The sequence below is a fragment of the Hyla sarda genome, chromosome 10 (assembly GCF_029499605.1).
Source record: "Hyla sarda isolate aHylSar1 chromosome 10, aHylSar1.hap1, whole genome shotgun sequence".
NCBI classification, from domain to species: Eukaryota; Metazoa; Chordata; class Amphibia; order Anura; family Hylidae; genus Hyla; species Hyla sarda.
In genome coordinates this window covers 74,356,593-74,372,341 of record NC_079198.1, presented here as the reverse complement: position 1 = coordinate 74,372,341, position 15,749 = coordinate 74,356,593, and positions in this window count along the sequence as shown.

Below are 15,749 nucleotides of genomic sequence, written 5' to 3'. Positions count from 1 at the left end.
TCAAAGGTATACAAGGGCGAATTATCGGGTTGATGGCCGTTCCTAGGAATGCTCATCCCTGATAGTTGGCCTATGTAAAAAGGCCAGTAATAAGCCAACAGAGATTATCAGCCACACATGGTCCATTGTAAACAGATAATGTAGGGCCGGCAATAATGAATTTGAAGGGCCGCACGACTGATTGACTCTTGAATGCTCTATAAAGAAGAGCCAGACACAGGCTTTTGTAGAAGAACCCTTAGATACTTTAACGCACCAGAAATATTTTTTTGCTGAGGGGGATTAGCAGGGTGAGGCTAAACAGCAGACCTGCTCCTCATCTCACCATGTAGTGCTGTTCCCCTGCTATTCACTCAGCTCTGGTCGCACCATGCTGAATTGTGACCAGCCATTTTACACAGGTTTGTGTGTAAAGCAAAAGTCATTTTTACAACAAATGGTCACAATGAAGTGTGCCGACACCAGAGCTGGGTAAATACCAGGGGAATGGAGGCACTCCATGAGACAGAGAGCAGGGTGTCTGTGTAGCCTCCCCCTGCTAATGCCCTTTTTAGAATAATATTATTGGCTGGAGAGTCCCTTTAACACCTTAAGGACTCAGCCCTTTTTTGCAATTCTGACCACCGTCACTTTATGCATTAATAACTCTGGGATGCTTTTACCGATTATTCTGATTCTGAGAAAGTTTTTTCGTGACATATTCTACTTTAGGATAGTGGTGAATTTTCATCATTACTTGCATCCTTTCTTGTTGAAAGATCCCCAAATTTCATGAAAATTTTGAAAATTTTGCATTTTTCTAATTTTGAAACTCTCTGCTTATAAGGAAAATTGATATTGCAAATTATTTATATATTGGTTCCCATATACAATATGTCTACTTTATATTTGCATCATAAAGTTGACATGTTTTTACTTTTGGAAGACATCAGAGGACTTCAAAGTTCAGCAGCAATTTTCCACAAAATTTTCAAAATCGGAATTTTTCAGGGACCAGTTCAGTTTTGAAGTTGATTTGTGGGGTCTTCTTATTAGATACACCCCATAAATGACCCCATTATAAAAACTGCACCCCCCAAAGTATTCAAAATGACATTCAGAAAGTGTGTTAACCCTTTAGGTGTTTCACAGGAATAGCAGCAAGGTAAGGGAGAACATTTTAAATTTTCATTTTTTACACTTGTAGACCCAGTTTTGAAAATTTACAAGGGGTAAAAGGAGAAAAAGCCCCCCAAAATTTGTAACACAATTTCTCTCGAGTAAGGAAATACCTCATATGTGGATGTCAAGTGCTCTGTGGGTGCACTACAAGGCTCAGAAGGGAAGGAGCGACAATGGGATTTTGGAGAGTGAGTTTTTCTGAAATTTGGGGGGCATGTCACATTTAGTAAGCCCCTATGGTGCCAGAACAGCAGAAAAATCCCCACATGGCATACTATTTTGGATACTACACCCCCAAGGAATGTAACAAGGGGTCCGCTGAGCCTTTACACCCCACAGGTGTTTGACAACTTTTCGTTAAAGTCGGATGTGTAAATGAAAATTATTTTTTTTTCACAAAAATGCTGGTTTTCCCCCAAATTTTACATTTTTACAAGGGGTTATAGGAGAAAATGCCCACCAAAATTTGTCACCCCATCTCTTCTGAGTATGGGAATACCCCATGTGTGGACGTCAAGTTCTCTGTTGGCGCACTACAATGCTCAGAAGAGAAGAAGTCACATTTGGCTTTTGGAAAGCACATTTTGCTGAAATTGTATTTGGGGGCATGTCGCATTTAGGAAGCCCCTATGGTGCCAGAACAGCAAAAAAAAAAACACATGGTATACTATTTTGGAAACTACACCCCTCTAGGAACGTAACAAGGTGTACAGTGAGCATTAACACACCACAGGTGTTTGGACGTGCAAATTGAAAATTTGATTTTTTTCACTAGAATGTTGATGTTACCCCAAATTTTTCATTTTCACAAGGGGTAATTGGAGAAAAAGCCTCCCAAAATTTGTAACCCCCATTTCTTCTGAGTATGGAAATACCCCATATGTGGATGTAAAGTGCTCTGCGGGTGAACTACAATGCTCAGAAGAGGAGGAGCGCCATTGAGCGTTTGGTGAGAGAATTTGGTTGGAATAGAAGTGGGAGGCCATGTGTGTTTACAAAGCCCCCCGTGGTGCCAGAACAGTGGATCCCCCCACATGTGACCCCATTTTGGAAACTACACCCCTCACAGAAATTAAGAAGGGGTGCAGTGAACATGTACACCCGACTGGCGTTTCACAGATCTTTGAAACAGTGGGCTGTGCAAATGAAGGGTGTAGTTTCCAAAATGGGGTCATTTGTGTGTGTGTGGGGGGGGGGGTCCACTGTTCTGGCACTATGGGGGCTTTGTAAACACACATGGCCTTCAATTTCAGACACCTTCTGTTGCCAAAATCCCAATGGTGCTCCTTCTATTCATTGCACCCGCAATGTAGTGCACCCGCAGAGCACTTTACATCCACATATGGGGTATGTTCTTATTCAGAAGAAATAGGGTTACACATTTTTTTTTTGGGGGGGGGGGGCTTTTTTCCTATTCTCCCTTGAGAAAATGAAAAATGTAGGGTAACACCAGCATTTTAGTGATTTTTTTATTATTTTATTTTCACATCCAACTTTAACGAAAATTTGTCATGCACCTGTGGGGTGTTAAGGCTCACTATACCCCTTGTTACATTCCGCGTGTAGTTTCCAAAATGGGGTCACATGTGGGTATTTATTGTTTTGCGTTTATGTCAGAACCACTGTAAAATCAGCCACCCCTGTGCAAATCACCAATTTAGACCTCAAATGTACATAGTGCGCTATCACTCTTGAGCCTTGTTGTGCACCCACAGAGCAATCTACTTTTCACTTATCGGACCGATATATGGAGGGTTAAATTAATTTATCAACCTATAGATCCCTATAAATAGGAATCCAAAAAATCCCTAATTTCCCATATATATGTTATCTTTATGGTGACCCACAAGCTTTATTAGAATATAAGTGCATAAACATATAATGAAATATATAATGAAAACTACACGTGGATTAAAAATTGAGCAGGGCGGTAGCTTAGCCTTTGAGCTACTGTCTGTATACTGTGCATCAGGCCAGTGTACTCCAGCCTATTTGAGTGGCTATACTGGAATGGAGATGCCCAGCGTGCCTGCAGTGCACGCTGAGCGAGTTGCTAAGTCACCGCTCTGCTTTGTATTAAAATTGAGTCCCTACTCTGCCCCCCTCGACATGTTTCGCTGCCTCTGCAGCTTTATCAAGAGGTAGCGGGCATATGAGCGCGGGCGTTCTCTAAGTTATATTTATAGATTATCTTGATGTCCGTTTGATATCCTGGCAGCCTATCACAACGTGCTTAACTCACTATTCGTGTCATGATTGGACAAGACTAAGACTGGCACCTCTGATAACCATTCAGAGGTAGAAGGTATCTACCAATCATGTGCGCGTGTTTGCTTAGCTTCTCGGATTGGTTAAGAGACAAGTCCATCAAATGCGCATTCTCGTCTGCGCAGTGGAAAAAATCTCGAGATTACGGACCTGCGCAATCTCGTTTGCGCTAATACTTAGTTCCGTTTGCTGGTAACAAGTCTCAATGCGCCTGCGTATCTCGGTGTCTTACGTAATCTGCGCAGATTTGATATGCGCAAGGACTTAGTTTTTGAGGGCATTTTATCTCTTAAATGTTCATTCATTGTAGGTGTTGGTAATTAATAGGAATCCAAATTAATATGTAATATCAAGTGGAATTTCTAAGGTGTAATCCATTTTGTTCGTTATATATAAACAAAAAGAGACTTATCTTCAATTTTTATGTGATACAACAAGTATGTATTAAAAAGTGCTTTGTTGATCTTATTAATTCTAAACTATATTTAGTACATTTGTTCTATATTAAGTGCATTTTTTATTTTTGATTTTTTATAATTTTTTATTTTATTATTAACTTATAGGAGTGAAGTTTTATGGAGTAATCTTTATGAAAAAACGATATTTGTCGTTTTAACCTATATGGTACTGTATGATTGTCACTTGTATATTAAATTAGGAAAGATCCCTACTACTTATTTTTACTTGTTATCTACCCTACTATATATTAGTTACTCAGGTCAAATATCATCTTGTTATACTTTTATAGCTCATCATCATCGCAATCACCCCCTGCCGAGAGCCAATCCCCCAAACGGCAACTCACACCGCACCGAGGTCCACGACATCTCGTTCCAGCAACCATGGTGAGTATCCATTTACAGTATGTGATTTAGATTAAATTATTTACTATTTTGATTCCTCATTTATTTTGATATTTTGATTCCTCATTTGTTTGTAAATTGTGAATAGAGGTTAAATTCAGGCTTACCTTACTGATGGTTGTTATTGGTAATCATTTTATGAATTTCAAGGTGAGTATCATTATCTGAACATATTAATTATAATTGGTGTATTTATAGAAAATTGAAAGACTTTTTTACAGTTGATGGCTGGTCATAAAAAGGCTGTGAAGGTAAAACCCTCGTTGATACCCCGAGGGCTCAATGCTTTTAGTCTGTGTATCCACATTGCTTCCATTTTTAGGAGCAATTTGTCAATATTGCCCCCTCTTGGGCCCAACTTGGGTTTTTGGATGCCACAGAATTTTAACTCTGTTACATCTCCTTTGTGTATATCCCTTATATGTCTGGCTAGTGGGGTATCTTTGCCTGTTCTTATTGTGCTCATGTGTTGTGATATCCTTCGCCTGAGCTGTTGACTAGTTTTGCCCACGTAGATCTTGGGGCAGCTGCACTCGGCCAAGTATATGACTCCTTCCGTTTGACAATTAATAAACTCTCTAATCTCAAAGTTACGTCCGTCTACTGGATTTGTGAACTCTTTTTTCTTTGGTAGAAATTTGCAAAAAGTACATGACCCACACGGATAGGACCCTTTGGATCTATGTTCTAACCATGTGGTCTCTCTCTTTTCAGTATAGTGGCTTCTTACCAATTGCTCCCTAATGTTGCGTCCCCGACGATAGGTGACACTGGGATACGGAGTAAGTACCTCTTTCAACTCTGTATCTGCCAATAATATTGGCCAGTATGTGTTAAGAATCCTCATTACTTGTTGGTTATTCTGGTCAAAGGTACCTATACAACGCACTAACTTTTGGTCTTGTGCTTGTATCTTTTCTTTTAATAGTTCTGATCTCGGGGTTGACCTTGCCCTAGCGAAGGCCCTATGTAGGACTTTCTTGGGATACCCCCTTGTCACAAACCGTTGATATAACAGATTACATTCTGCAATGAATGCCTCCTCACTTGAGCAATTCCTTCTTGCTCTCAAGTACTGGCCTATGGGAATGCCAGCTTTTAATGGTCGGGGATGGTGGCTTCCCCAATGTAAAAAACTATTAGTAGAGGTCTCCTTTCTATAGATTTTTGTTTGAATGCTGCCTCCAGGTTCGAGAGAGATTTCCAAATCTAGAAAATTCAATGTGTTAGAGTGAATATCTGAGGTGAAGTGCATTCCAATTACATTGTGGTTGAGTGCCCTAACGAATTCATTAAAGTGGGTGACAGTGCTACCCCAAAAAATCAAAATGTCGTCAATATAACGACCCCAAAATAAAATGTGCTGTGTATATTCCCTATAAGTGTCCGAAAATACCACCGTGTCCTCCCACCACCCTAGAAATAAATTTGCAAAGTCCGGTGCACATGCAGTGCCCATCGCTGTGCCTTTTGTCTGTAAATAAAAGTGCCCATCAAAGGTGAAATAATTGTGTGTAAGTAAAAATGACAATAGTGAAATAACAAACTTATTGTGACTAGTGAATTGTGTACCCCTAGTGCACAAAAAGTGTTCAACCGCCTCGAGTCCCAGTTGATGCTGTATGTTCGTGTAGAGTGCTTCTACATCCAAACTAGCTATGTGTGTATTAGGCGGGAAGAAAATCTCTTCGAGCTTGGAGACGGCATCTCTTGTATCCTTGATGTAGGAGGGTAAGGAAGCAACAAAGGGGGCCAATATCTGATCGACGTACAGGCTGATGCCCTCGGTCAAATTGTCGTTGCCCGAGACTATGGGTCGTCCGGGCATGGGGTCTTTTTGTTTGTGCAACTTTGGTAAGGCATAAAAGGTTGCCAAGGTCGGTTTATAATTCATCATCACTTTAAACTCTTGATCTGAGATCATTTTGTCTTCTTTAGCTTTCATCAGAAGGTCTTTCAACTCTGTAACATACTGTTTGGTCGGATTGGTAGATAAGCGTTTATAGGTGTCTCTGTCTTTCAATAATCTGAGGGCCATGGCTTTATAGTCTTCTTTGGACATAATAACAAGGTTTCCCCCCTTATCTGAGGGCTTAATTTCTATTCTGTCATTATCTTGCAATTGTTGAAGTGCATCCCTTTCTCTTTTGGTTAAGTTATTGTTATATGATTTTGATGTTAATCCTGTTAGTTCATCACTGACCATTCTTACGAAGGTGTCGATATTACTGTATTGACTGAACGTGGGGGTAAGTTGTGATTTTGGCTTTAGGGACGTGAAAGGTGGAGACACTGCAGTCCTATTCCCAGTATCATTCTCATCAAGGAGATCTATCAGGTCTGTGACCACTTGTTCGTCCTGTCTTTGTGTAGAAAGTCCATCCCGGGCTTTATGTTTATGCATTTTATGTAAAGCAAGCTTCCTCGCGAATAGATTGATGTCTTTCACCCAATCGAAGGAGTTATACTTTGGGGTGGGGGTGAATGACAAACCCCTCTTCAATACCTCTAGTTGGTCTGGTGCTAGAACTAAGTTGGTAAGGTTACAGATCTGCATCTCTTGGTCTCTGATCCTTAACGCGGATGTGGTGGGTTCTGCAAATACCCCCATTTCTCTCTGTCCCTGAGCTGTATCCCCCCGCCTAAAAAATGGGGTGTAGAGTCCTGGTTGCCAGTGGTTATAGTGGTCATAGAACCTGGGATTGGTACTAGTACTTGTTGTTCTAGGGGGGATGATTGTGCCAAGGAAGAGGGAGGCAAAAGCGAGGGCACAGGTATATTTGTGCCATTTACCCCTAGGGGTTGTGCTGTTAAACTTTGGGTCCATATCTGCTGATGTAGATTCTGACTTGCTGGAGTACACTGCTGTACTCCGCTAAATTGTGGTGTTATGGTTTGACCCTTATAAGTGGAGTTATGTTGATATGTTTGATTTACTCCACTCTTTGGATGATAATTCGGATTATTTCCCTGTGCTCCTCCTCTATTAGAACCTCCCCTATTGTATGATTTTTTCTGTGGTCTACGCTTTTTGTTTTTAGATTTGTCCTGATTTGGATAATAACCTTTGTTGTTTGCTTGGTCTTCTGATTCTGAGATTTCTGACTCTGAAATGTCCGTGTATTGATTATTTTGACTATAATAGTCCGAACCTCTTTTGATGTAAATGAGCCCTGTTTCGAAGTCTCTCTTATCTCTCACGTATTTTCGATGTTTTCGTTCTTTAATATCTGATTGGAAGCTTTCAACGTGTTTCTGTAATCTCTGTTCAAGATTATTGAATTCTGGTTGGGACTTAAAAGATTGAATCTCTTCAATCTGTCCTTCTAACTGAGTAGTCAATTTGGCAAATGCTTGTTTTTCGTATGTTACTAGGTATTCTAACATGCGTAATGAGTTGGCTGTGCACAATTCTTGCCAACCTCTAATGAATTCTGGGTCTTCTTGGTGCGAATTGGGTGTTATATTAATTCGCAAGCCCCTGTATACGATTTTTTCGTGACAATATGTCTCAAGGCTAGCAATCTCCCACCACGATCTCAAGTATTGTTTGTACGTTTTTTGCAAATTTCTAAAAGCGGCATTAATGTCAATTTGGTTCAGAGGTAACTCTTTGGCTGAGAATACATGTTGTGCTTGGCTTAAATATATCTCCGGATTGAGTTTTCCAGATAAGAAACCAGCCATCATTAAATTGGCTATTTTTTAGCCTAGGTCCCTATTGCGGGGGCATTAACCCCATTTATGAACTCTTCACTTATCGGACCGATATATGGAGGGTTAAATTAATTTATCAACCTATAGATCCCTATAAATAGGAATCCAAAAAATCCCTAATTTCCCATATATATGTTATCTTTATGGTGACCCACAAGCTTTATTAGAATATAAGTGCATAAACATATAATGAAATATATAATGAAAACTACACGTGGATTAAAAATTGAGCAGGGCGGTAGCTTAGCCTTTGAGCTACTGTCTGTATACTGTGCATCAGGCCAGTGTACTCCAGCCTATTTGAGTGGCTATACTGGAATGGAGATGCCCAGCGTGCCTGCAGTGCACGCTGAGCGAGTTGCTAAGTCACCGCTCTGCTTTGTATTAAAATTGAGTCCCTACTCTGCCCCCCTCGACATGTTTCGCTGCCTCTGCAGCTTTATCAAGAGGTAGCGGGCATATGAGCGCGGGCGTTCTCTAAGTTATATTTATAGATTATCTTGATGTCCGTTTGATATCCTGGCAGCCTATCACAACGTGCTTAACTCACTATTCGTGTCATGATTGGACAAGACTAAGACTGGCACCTCTGATAACCATTCAGAGGTAGAAGGTATCTACCAATCATGTGCGCGTGTTTGCTTAGCTTCTCGGATTGGTTAAGAGACAAGTCCATCAAATGCGCATTCTCGTCTGCGCAGTGGAAAAAATCTCGAGATTACGGACCTGCGCAATCTCGTTTGCGCTAATACTTAGTTCCGTTTGCTGGTAACAAGTCTCAATGCGCCTGCGTATCTCGGTGTCTTACGTAATCTGCGCAGATTTGATATGCGCAAGGACTTAGTTTTTGAGGGCATTTTATCTCTTAAATGTTCATTCATTGTAGGTGTTGGTAATTAATAGGAATCCAAATTAATATGTAATATCAAGTGGAATTTCTAAGGTGTAATCCATTTTGTTCGTTATATATAAACAAAAAGAGACTTATCTTCAATTTTTATGTGATACAACAAGTATGTATTAAAAAGTGCTTTGTTGATCTTATTAATTCTAAACTATATTTAGTACATTTGTTCTATATTAAGTGCATTTTTTATTTTTGATTTTTTATAATTTTTTATTTTATTATTAACTTATAGGAGTGAAGTTTTATGGAGTAATCTTTATGAAAAAACGATATTTGTCGTTTTAACCTATATGGTACTGTATGATTGTCACTTGTATATTAAATTAGGAAAGATCCCTACTACTTATTTTTACTTGTTATCTACCCTACTATATATTAGTTACTCAGGTCAAATATCATCTTGTTATACTTTTATAGCTCATCATCATCGCAATCACCCCCTGCCGAGAGCCAATCCCCCAAACGGCAACTCACACCGCACCGAGGTCCACGACATCTCGTTCCAGCAACCATGGTGAGTATCCATTTACAGTATGTGATTTAGATTAAATTATTTACTATTTTGATTCCTCATTTATTTTGATATTTTGATTCCTCATTTGTTTGTAAATTGTGAATAGAGGTTAAATTCAGGCTTACCTTACTGATGGTTGTTATTGGTAATCATTTTATGAATTTCAAGGTGAGTATCATTATCTGAACATATTAATTATAATTGGTGTATTTATAGAAAATTGAAAGACTTTTTTACAGTTGATGGCTGGTCATAAAAAGGCTGTGAAGGTAAAACCCTCGTTGATACCCCGAGGGCTCAATGCTTTTAGTCTGTGTATCCACATTGCTTCCATTTTTAGGAGCAATTTGTCAATATTGCCCCCTCTTGGGCCCAACTTGGGTTTTTGGATGCCACAGAATTTTAACTCTGTTACATCTCCTTTGTGTATATCCCTTATATGTCTGGCTAGTGGGGTATCTTTGCCTGTTCTTATTGTGCTCATGTGTTGTGATATCCTTCGCCTGAGCTGTTGACTAGTTTTGCCCACGTAGATCTTGGGGCAGCTGCACTCGGCCAAGTATATGACTCCTTCCGTTTGACAATTAATAAACTCTCTAATCTCAAAGTTACGTCCGTCTACTGGATTTGTGAACTCTTTTTTCTTTGGTAGAAATTTGCAAAAAGTACATGACCCACACGGATAGGACCCTTTGGATCTATGTTCTAACCATGTGGTCTCTCTCTTTTCAGTATAGTGGCTTCTTACCAATTGCTCCCTAATGTTGCGTCCCCGACGATAGGTGACACTGGGATACGGAGTAAGTACCTCTTTCAACTCTGTATCTGCCAATAATATTGGCCAGTATGTGTTAAGAATCCTCATTACTTGTTGGTTATTCTGGTCAAAGGTACCTATACAACGCACTAACTTTTGGTCTTGTGCTTGTATCTTTTCTTTTAATAGTTCTGATCTCGGGGTTGACCTTGCCCTAGCGAAGGCCCTATGTAGGACTTTCTTGGGATACCCCCTTGTCACAAACCGTTGATATAACAGATTACATTCTGCAATGAATGCCTCCTCACTTGAGCAATTCCTTCTTGCTCTCAAGTACTGGCCTATGGGAATGCCAGCTTTTAATGGTCGGGGATGGTGGCTTCCCCAATGTAAAAAACTATTAGTAGAGGTCTCCTTTCTATAGATTTTTGTTTGAATGCTGCCTCCAGGTTCGAGAGAGATTTCCAAATCTAGAAAATTCAATGTGTTAGAGTGAATATCTGAGGTGAAGTGCATTCCAATTACATTGTGGTTGAGTGCCCTAACGAATTCATTAAAGTGGGTGACAGTGCTACCCCAAAAAATCAAAATGTCGTCAATATAACGACCCCAAAATAAAATGTGCTGTGTATATTCCCTATAAGTGTCCGAAAATACCACCGTGTCCTCCCACCACCCTAGAAATAAATTTGCAAAGTTCGGTGCACATGCAGTGCCCATCGCTGTGCCTTTTGTCTGTAAATAAAAGTGCCCATCAAAGGTGAAATAATTGTGTGTAAGTAAAAATGACAATAGTGAAATAACAAACTTATTGTGACTAGTGAATTGTGTACCCCTAGTGCACAAAAAGTGTTCAACCGCCTCGAGTCCCAGTTGATGCTGTATGTTCGTGTAGAGTGCTTCTACATCCAAACTAGCTATGTGTGTATTAGGCGGGAAGAAAATCTCTTCGAGCTTGGAGACGGCATCTCTTGTATCCTTGATGTAGGAGGGTAAGGAAGCAACAAAGGGGGCCAATATCTGATCGACGTACAGGCTGATGCCCTCGGTCAAATTGTCGTTGCCCGAGACTATGGGTCGTCCGGGCATGGGGTCTTTTTGTTTGTGCAACTTTGGTAAGGCATAAAAGGTTGCCAAGGTCGGTTTATAATTCATCATCACTTTAAACTCTTGATCTGAGATCATTTTGTCTTCTTTAGCTTTCATCAGAAGGTCTTTCAACTCTGTAACATACTGTTTGGTCGGATTGGTAGATAAGCGTTTATAGGTGTCTCTGTCTTTCAATAATCTGAGGGCCATGGCTTTATAGTCTTCTTTGGACATAATAACAAGGTTTCCCCCCTTATCTGAGGGCTTAATTTCTATTCTGTCATTATCTTGCAATTGTTGAAGTGCATCCCTTTCTCTTTTGGTTAAGTTATTGTTATATGATTTTGATGTTAATCCTGTTAGTTCATCACTGACCATTCTTACGAAGGTGTCGATATTACTGTATTGACTGAACGTGGGGGTAAGTTGTGATTTTGGCTTTAGGGACGTGAAAGGTGGAGACACTGCAGTCCTATTCCCAGTATCATTCTCATCAAGGAGATCTATCAGGTCTGTGACCACTTGTTCGTCCTGTCTTTGTGTAGAAAGTCCATCCCGGGCTTTATGTTTATGCATTTTATGTAAAGCAAGCTTCCTCGCGAATAGATTGATGTCTTTCACCCAATCGAAGGAGTTATACTTTGGGGTGGGGGTGAATGACAAACCCCTCTTCAATACCTCTAGTTGGTCTGGTGCTAGAACTAAGTTGGTAAGGTTACAGATCTGCATCTCTTGGTCTCTGATCCTTAACGCGGATGTGGTGGGTTCTGCAAATACCCCCATTTCTCTCTGTCCCTGAGCTGTATCCCCCCGCCTAAAAAATGGGGTGTAGAGTCCTGGTTGCCAGTGGTTATAGTGGTCATAGAACCTGGGATTGGTACTAGTACTTGTTGTTCTAGGGGGGATGATTGTGCCAAGGAAGAGGGAGGCAAAAGCGAGGGCACAGGTATATTTGTGCCATTTACCCCTAGGGGTTGTGCTGTTAAACTTTGGGTCCATATCTGCTGATGTAGATTCTGACTTGCTGGAGTACACTGCTGTACTCCGCTAAATTGTGGTGTTATGGTTTGACCCTTATAAGTGGAGTTATGTTGATATGTTTGATTTACTCCACTCTTTGGATGATAATTCGGATTATTTCCCTGTGCTCCTCCTCTATTAGAACCTCCCCTATTGTATGATTTTTTCTGTGGTCTACGCTTTTTGTTTTTAGATTTGTCCTGATTTGGATAATAACCTTTGTTGTTTGCTTGGTCTTCTGATTCTGAGATTTCTGACTCTGAAATGTCCGTGTATTGATTATTTTGACTATAATAGTCCGAACCTCTTTTGATGTAAATGAGCCCTGTTTCGAAGTCTCTCTTATCTCTCACGTATTTTGGGGTCGTTATATTGACGACATTTTGATTTTTTGGGGTAGCACTGTCACCCACTTTAATGAATTCGTTAGGGCACTCAACCACAATGTAATTGGAATGCACTTCACCTCAGATATTCACTCTAACACATTGAATTTTCTAGATTTGGAAATCTCTCTCGAACCTGGAGGCAGCATTCAAACAAAAATCTATAGAAAGGAGACCTCTACTAATAGTTTTTTACATTGGGGAAGCCACCATCCCCGACCATTAAAAGCTGGCATTCCCATAGGCCAGTACTTGAGAGCAAGAAGGAATTGCTCAAGTGAGGAGGCATTCATTGCAGAATGTAATCTGTTATATCAACGGTTTGTGACAAGGGGGTATCCCAAGAAAGTCCTACATAGGGCCTTCGCTAGGGCAAGGTCAACCCCGAGATCAGAACTATTAAAAGAAAAGATACAAGCACAAGACCAAAAGTTAGTGCGTTGTATAGGTACCTTTGACCAGAATAACCAACAAGTAATGAGGATTCTTAACACATACTGGCCAATATTATTGGCAGATACAGAGTTGAAAGAGGTACTTACTCCGTATCCCAGTGTCACCTATCGTCGGGGACGCAACATTAGGGAGCAATTGGTAAGAAGCCACTATACTGAAAAGAGAGAGACCACATGGTTAGAACATAGATCCAAAGGGTCCTATCCGTGTGGGTCATGTACTTTTTGCAAATTTCTACCAAAGAAAAAAGAGTTCACAAATCCAGTAGACGGACGTAACTTTGAGATTAGAGAGTTTATTAATTGTCAAACGGAAGGAGTCATATACTTGGCCGAGTGCAGCTGCCCCAAGATCTACGTGGGCAAAACTAGTCAACAGCTCAGGCGAAGGATATCACAACACATGAGCACAATAAGAACAGGCAAAGATACCCCACTAGCCAGACATATAAGGGATATACACAAAGGAGATGTAACAGAGTTAAAATTCTGTGGCATCCAAAAACCCAAGTTGGGCCCAAGAGGGGGCAATATTGACAAATTGCTCCTAAAAATGGAAGCAATGTGGATACACAGACTAAAAGCATTGAGCCCTCGGGGTATCAACGAGGGTTTTACCTTCACAGCCTTTTTATGACCAGCCATCAACTGTAAAAAAGTCTTTCAATTTTCTATAAATACACCAATTATAATTAATATGTTCAGATAATGATACTCACCTTGAAATTCATAAAATGATTACCAATAACAACCATCAGTAAGGTAAGCCTGAATTTAACCTCTATTCACAATTTACAAACAAATGAGGAATCAAAATATCAAAATAAATGAGGAATCAAAATAGTAAATAATTTAATCTAAATCACATACTGTAAATGGATACTCACCATGGTTGCTGGAACGAGATGTCGTGGACCTCGGTGCGGTGTGAGTTGCCGTTTGGGGGATTGGCTCTCGGCAGGGGGTGATTGCGATGATGATGAGCTATAAAAGTATAACAAGATGATATTTGACCTGAGTAACTAATATATAGTAGGGCAGATAACAAGTAAAAATAAGTAGTAGGGATCTTTCCTAATTTAATATACAAGTGACAATCATACAGTACCATATAGGTTAAAACGACAAATATCGTTTTTTCATAAAGATTACTCCATAAAACTTCACTCCTATAAGTTAATAATAAAATAAAAAATTATAAAAAATAAAAAATAAAAAATGCACTTAATATAGAACAAATGTACTAAATATAGTTTAGAATTAATAAGATCAACAAAGCACTTTTTAATACATACTTGTTGTATCACATAAAAATTGAAGATAAGTCTCTTTTTGTTTATATATAACGAACAAAATGGATTACACCTTAGAAATTCCACTTGATATTACATATTAATTTGGATTCCTATTAATTACCAACACCTACAATGAATGAACATTTAAGAGATAAAATGCCCTCAAAAACTAAGTCCTTGCGCATATCAAATCTGCGCAGATTACGTAAGACACCGAGATACGCAGGCGCATTGAGACTTGTTACCAGCAAACGGAACTAAGTATTAGCGCAAACGAGATTGCGCAGGTCCGTAATCTCGAGATTTTTTCCACTGCGCAGACGAGAATGCGCATTTGATGGACTTGTCTCTTAACCAATCCGAGAAGCTAAGCAAACACGCGCACATGATTGGTAGATACCTTCTACCTCTGAATGGTTATCAGAGGTGCCAGTCTTAGTCTTGTCCAATCATGACACGAATAGTGAGTTAAGCACGTTGTGATAGGCTGCCAGGATATCAAACGGACATCAAGATAATCTATAAATATAACTTAGAGAACGCCCGCGCTCATATGCCCGCTACCTCTTGATAAAGCTGCAGAGGCAGCGAAACATGTCGAGGGGGGCAGAGTAGGGACTCAATTTTAATACAAAGCAGAGCGGTGACTTAGCAACTCGCTCAGCGTGCACTGCAGGCACGCTGGGCATCTCCATTCCAGTATAGCCACTCAAATAGGCTGGAGTACACTGGCCTGATGCACAGTATACAGACAGTAGCTCAAAGGCTAAGCTACCGCCCTGCTCAATTTTTAATCCACGTGTAGTTTTCATTATATATTTCATTATATGTTTATGCACTTATATTCTAATAAAGCTTGTGGGTCACCATAAAGATAACATATATATGGGAAATTAGGGATTTTTTGGATTCCTATTTATAGGGATCTATAGGTTGATACACAGAGCAATCTACGCCCACATATGGGGTATTTACGTACTCAAGAGAAATTGCGTTACAAATTATTATATTTTTTTCCCTTTTACCGCTTGTGAAAATTAAAAGTATGGGGCAACACCAGCAAGTTAGTGGATTTTTTTTTTTTTTACACTAACATGCTGGTGTAGACCCCAACTTTACCTATTCATAAGGAGTAAAAGGAGAAAAAGCCCCCCAAAATTTGTAGTGCAATTTCTCCCGAGTACGGAGATACCCCATATGTGGCCTAAACTGTTTCCTTGAAATACGACAGGGCTCCGAAGCGAGAGAGCACCATGCGCATTGGAGGACTAAATTGGGGATTTTAATCAGCCACAAAAATACCCTACGGCAGTGTTT